This window comes from Cricetulus griseus, chromosome X, assembly GCF_003668045.3.
Source record: "Cricetulus griseus strain 17A/GY chromosome X, alternate assembly CriGri-PICRH-1.0, whole genome shotgun sequence".
In the NCBI taxonomy this organism is placed as follows: Eukaryota; Metazoa; Chordata; class Mammalia; order Rodentia; family Cricetidae; genus Cricetulus; species Cricetulus griseus.
The window spans coordinates 123,775,939-123,782,419 of NC_048604.1; the positions used below are offsets into that span (position 1 = coordinate 123,775,939).

General features: G+C 41.8%; 1 pseudogene; it reads right to left on the minus strand.

The window, feature by feature from the left end:
- Positions 1–230: 230 nt before the first annotated feature.
- Positions 231–2,100, minus strand: LOC100769901 (annotated as a pseudogene).
- Between the last annotated feature and the right edge of the window lie 4,381 nt (positions 2,101–6,481).

Genomic DNA, 6,481 nt, shown 5'->3' on the forward strand with positions numbered 1-6,481 from the left:
GTCATATTCAATGTCAACAAGATGCCACAACTACAAAAAAATTGCGCACATTGCAATCTCAATGCAAACAATCAAATGGAACCCACTCTTTAAAAAATTAATTCAAATTACCCCAAAAAGCAACTGAATTTTTTAAACATCTTTATCCATCCAGCCAACAAATTAAAGTGGTTAACAAGAAAAAATACAAATTCAGAGGTCTGGTATTGATGTTTAAAAACGACAACTGCTTAAGCATTTCTATCGATTCAAACATCAATTTCTCGGCCACTCAGCTTCATGCCATTCATCATCTGGCAGGCTCTCTCAGCCACCTCTGGAGACTCAAATTTAACCACACTGCACCCCTTGGACTTTCCATTCTCCATCTTGATGTCAGCGTACAACACATGGCCATATTCATTGAATTTGTCCTTTAGCATCTTCCATGTAAAATCAAATGGGAGATTTCTCACAAATACCTTGCAGGCCTTCCTGACTACTCCAGGCGCATGGCCTCCAGCTCCGTCAAAGGAACCTGTGAAGCTTCCTCCAAAGTTGCCCCACTCCATCTCAATGGCTCTGTCAAAGCTAGCACCTCCAGTGCTAACCATGGCCAGGCCCATTCGCTCAATGCCAGCACCCAATGCTGGGCCCATGGCCTGGCCCATACTCTCCAAACTGTTGGCGCCTAATCACTCCAGGCCCATGCACTCCAGACTGTTGGTTCCTATGCGCTCCAGGCCCATGTGCTCCAGGTTGTTGGCGCCCATGTGCTCCAGGTCAGTCCCCATGCCTGTGGGCACCATGTGATCCATGCTCAAGCCCATACACTCAATGGCAGGGCCCATGTGCTCTACACTAGAGCCCATGCGCTCAATGGTTTGGCCCACTCGGTCAATGGGCATGGCCATGTGCTTCAGGCCGAAGCCCATGCCGGCACCCATGCGATCCACACCAGAGCCAATGTGCTCCATGGTCTGGCCCATGCGCTCAATACTGGAGGCCATGTGGTCAAGACCTAGTGGGCCCATGTGCTCGATGCCAGAGCCCATGCTGTCAACTGAGCCCATGAGGCCCATGACCAGGCCCATACGCTCAATGTCAGAGCCCACTCGATCCATGCCATGGCCTAGGCCTGTGCCCATGTGCTCCATGCCAGCACAGCCAATTTGGTCAATGCCAGGCCCCATCCTTTCGATCCCTGGGACACTGCCTCCAGCTCCACCTCCTCCCTCCTTTGCAATGATCTCTCCTCTTTTCAGTGCATTACTTAGGATTTCATTTACTCTGCCCATGTTCATCCCAGATCCAAATCGCCCCATGTTTTCCATACCACCACCAAAGGGTCCTTCCATGTCTCCAATTTTATTTATTCCAAATCCCATGCCTTCCATTCCCATTCCTACAAGCCCTAAGTTTCCCATTCCAATGCCTTTGTTCAGGTGGTTGGCATCAATAGGCTCCCCTCCAGGTCCCAACCCCATGCCAATACCACCAAGTCTATGGGGGAAGTTGCTGTGGTTGTTCAGGAGGGAAAAAAATCTCCCTTTTGTAAGGCCCTCTTATCCATTTTAATGTGCATTGGTCTATCAAACAGAAGCTGGCCATTAAACATAGATATAGCTTGGACAGCTTCAACGGACTATTCAAAAGTCACAGTGCCTATTCCATGACTGTTCCCATCTTTATCTTCCAGAATGTCTGCTCGGACCACCACACCAGCCATACTAAATATTTCCTTCAGTTTCTTCCAGCCAACTTTATAATCCAGATTTGCTACAAATACTATGCTTCCAAGCCTTCCAGCCTGAAATGCATGGATAATTTCACTTGGGATGTTAGGATTCTTTAGGATCCTGGGTGAGATATTAATCATTCTGGGACAACCTGGTCCCATACCCATCCCACCAGTCATAACCATCACCTTTTGCATTGCTCTCCTTGCATGTTCACCATCAGGATCTTCTTTGACTTTCAGTGGTCTTCCACTCAGACTATGCTTGTTTAAAACTTCAGAAGCTTTTTTCATGCTCTTTTCCATCTTGAATTCAACAACAGCACATCGCCTTGACTTTCCTTCAGCGTCCATTAAGAGCTCCACATATGTTACCTCACCAACTTTTTCTTTAACCAGGTCTTTTAAGTGACTGCCATTTCACATCAAAAGGTGTGTTTGTAATGAAAGCTCTGTATCTTTTGGTTGGATGGGTATATGGCTCAAAGTGATTGCCTCCTCCTGTTTTTCTCCTTCCTCTTCTCATTCTGAATAGGGCGTTCTCCTTCATTGTTGCTAAGGATGAAGAGTGAGTAACTAGGGAACACTTCTCCCCACTGTTACCAACTGTACACTTGAGGAAGAAGGGAAGAGAGTGAGGCAGAAGGGCTCCATCCTAGGAGCCCGGGTCCCAGGGATATTCTGATGAAAGAAGCCAGCACTTCCTGCGGGAGAGGTAGACGACACCAGGGGTCTCGGAAGCCCGCAACGAGGTCCATGCCCGGACCTTCCTGATCCCGCTGACCATACACGTGACCATACACACGGCAGTACACGTGAGAGCCCCAAGAGCGTTTTCCATAGTCATTCCTACCAATAGTGTTTAGGGCCCCAACTTCTCTCTAGCTTTTCTCATTTTTCTATTTTCTTTTTCTTATTGCTGTTGTAAGTGGGAGGTGATGGCTCATAATGGTTTGGTTTTGCATTTCCCCTGGCACTGGGGATGGTGAGTGTCTTTTCATGTTCTTTTTGGACACTTGAATATTTATCTTGGATAAATATTTTTGAGGCCTTTTGCCCCCTTTAATTGAGTTGTCTTCTTGTTAAGTCCTAGGACTTCTTTATGTCACAACCCTGAACAAGAGACCCTTACCAGATATGTAATTTGCAAATATTTTCTCCTGTTCTGAGGGCTGTCCTTTTATTCCCTTGGTAGTATCTTTTGATGCATAAAAGTTTTTAATTTGGGGGTTGAAAAGATGGCTCAGCAGTTAAGAGGACTTTCTGCTCTTTCAGAGGATCCAGGTTTATTTTCCTGAGTCCATGGCTCACAACAGCCTGTAAATGCAGCTCCAGAGGAACCAACACTCTCACTTAGCCTCTGTTGGTACTCACACTCATGTGCATATACACCCAGGTTCACACACATAGTTAAAATAAAACAAATTTTAAAATAAAACTTTAATTTGAAGAAGGCTTATTTGTCTTTTATTGTTCATGTTTTGATATCATAATTAAAAATTCGTCTTTTAAAAATCCAAGTACTAGAGGATTTAGCCCTGGTGTTCTCCTGAGTTTTGTGCTTTATGCTCTTTTTAAAGGCCTTTCATCCACCTATATATATAGCTTTTTATGATTTAAGCTAGGGATAAAATGTTTTTCTTCTGTATGGAGTATCCAGTTTCTCCATTTCATTAAAGTAGTATTATGTTTCCTTTTAATTGTCTAGATAACCTTGTTGAAAATCAATTAGTCATACACATATGAGCTTATTTTGGAACTCTCAATTCTATTCACTTGTGTAAATATAGTAGTGTGTGTTTAAGTTTCATTTTAATTGTTATATTGTGTGCCTGTGTGTGTGTATGTGCATGTAGACACAAACAGAGGCAAGGAGAGGATGTCAGATGCCTAGGAGCTGGAATTAAAGGCTATTATGATAAACTCAACAAAGATGCTAGGAACCAAACTCAGGTCCTATGCAAAAGTAGCAAGTGTTCTTAAATGCTGAGCCCATTCTCTAGCTTCTGTCAACACATGAAACAGTGAGTTTCATTATGGCATTTTCATATGTGTAGGTCATTATAATTTCTTATTCATCCTTCCCTGGCTTTCAAGCCTCTTGCCCATCTTCTCTTTCTTGTCCTCTTCCATTTCCAAATAGTCCCCATTTCTATTTTTTATTTTTGTATTTAAATTAGAAACGAGCTTTTTTTTACATGTCAATCTCAGTCCCCTCTCCCTCCCCTGCCCCCCACGACCCCCTATCCCAACCCCTTTCTACTCCCCAGGGATGCTAATTTCCAAAATATGCAAAGAACTCAAGAAGATAGTCTCCAAAACACCAACTAATCCAATTTAAAAGTGGGGTACAGAACTAAATAGAGAATTCTCAATAGAGGAATCTAAAATGGCTGAAAGACACATAAGAAAGTGCTCAACATCCTTAGCCAGTAGGGGAATGCAAATCAAAACAACTCTGAGATACCATCTTACTCCTGTCAGAATGGCTAAAATCAAAAACACCAATGACAGTTTATGATGGAGAGGATGTGGAGAAAGGGGATCACTCCTCCACTGCTGGTGGGGGTGCCAGCTCATACTGCCACAATAGTATGCAAATTTGTTTTCTTTAATAATCATGTGTACACTAAGGAGCTGTCTTTTTTAAAATTGTGATTTATTGACAGTAAATGTTGGAATTATGCATATATTTTATATATTTATATACTTATGTCACAAACATTTCTCAGGTGAACTCTCATAAGTAAAAAAGTGAAAATCTCAATTTAGCTAATGTTTATGCAGGTTCTAGTTCAAGATCAAGTATCTCCATTGCTTTGGGATTCTGCTGAGGGACACCAGATGACAATAGCATGGAGCTATTACCCATTTGTATCATGGGCCATGAAGCAAAGTAAGACAGAAGGTTAACAGTGTTCCTTAAACCCTTGCAAGAATATACCTCCTAAAGGTCCCACAACCTCCTGAAAGTATGACCATGGGAACTGAGCCTTGGAAGACATAACTACAAAGAGCATATGAAAATAATATGGTAAAGGTAGGGCAGATAATGAAAAAAACAAATAAATAGGAATGGTACAGGAGAAACACAGGGAGAAAACAGGATCAATATAACATTTTCCTGTACAGACTATTCATTAGTAAGTCTGAAAAAAATCAATGGACTTGGCAATCAATAAAACAAAGCCACTGGCAACCTTGGAAAAGACAGCCTATATGGATTACGGAATCTGCTAGGGTAAGCTGAAGTATAGACATAAAATGGAAAGCAAGGGGCAAGAAATCTAGGCTTATTTATTTATTTATTTTACTATCTTGGATATGAAAAGACAAGGCAAGACAGGGCTAGAAAAAGAGTAGAATATAATTGCTATTAGAAGATTTAGGACAGAAAAAGACCTCAAAAGTAGAAAGGCTGGAGATACAGGAGAAAGGGTAGGTAATATGGAGGCTAAAACTCTGAATCTGTATGATATAAGAGAAGTCATAATGTTATCTTGAGCAGAAGACAGGATATGGCCTTCACAGCCTATTACTCTTTCATTTAGCATAAGAGCCCATCTTGAAAATAGGTACAGATAAAAATAATTCACAGGTATGTTTTAATACATATTGAACTCAAGTAACCAAGTGTCTTCATGTTCTGGATGAAATAGGAGGAAAGGTTATCTACACTTAGAGGGTGGCATGAATAAGAAACAGAATTGGAGGTCATTGGAAAACACTGGACATTCAGAGGAATGGGCATGGAAACTGGTGAGATAAGTTACCAAATTAACAAGGATACTAAGGGTCAAAAAAGGGCAGAAACTGGGCAATGAGCAGAGAGTGGGAAATTTTGGAACACTGGGTCCTAAATGAGCTGTCTCCACCCAACCTTTCCCCACAGGCTCAGGAGCTATGGGGGAAAGGAAGAGGAAAGACTGTAAGAGCCAGAGAGGAGACAGTAACTTTTAGACACAATAGGACTGATGCACATATGAATCCACAAAGACTGTGGCATGAACAAGGCATGCACAGCTTCAAGCCAGATGGAATCCCAGTACTGAGAGGGAAGTGGACACAGGTCCTCATCTGTAACCCAGAAACTATGTCTAATTGACAAGGGCTTGCAAAGGAAAATTTTGTTCCCTCCAATGGAGTCTCACTGGGTATATTAACCACACTTAAGGATAGCCCTTGTGCCCAGCAGCAGATGCCTAACACAAAATTAAATCAATGGTATTTTTGTAGACTTTTGTCTCACATTACCTTGCTTGGGTATTTTATTTTTGACTTATTACCTTTTATTTGTATATATCATGGTTTCCGATTTTGTGATCTTATGGAGTGTGTGTGTGTGTGTGTGTGTGTGTGTGTGTGTGTTTCTTGTATTTTTTCTTTAATTATAGTTGCTGGTTGGCTTATTTATCTGTTTGTTTTCTAAAGAGAGAGAGGGGAGGGTGAATGGTGAGGTAGGGAGGATTTGGAAAGAGATGGGGAGGGAACCTTGATCATCATATATTGTATGAAAAAGATTCCATAAAAATAAGATTCAAAGAAACACACACATACATGTGTATGAAAGAGAAAGACAGGGGGATCACAAGTATATGGTGGCCTTAATCCATTCAAATTTGGTTTTCTTCAACAGCAGCCAGTAACTGAATCAGAAGCAACAATGTCAGAAGATGGAATTGATGGGAGGTTGCACACTGTAGAAGAGATATGGCAGAAGGACAATGGACTCAATTTTAGCTTTTAAGTACAGTAGCATCATGG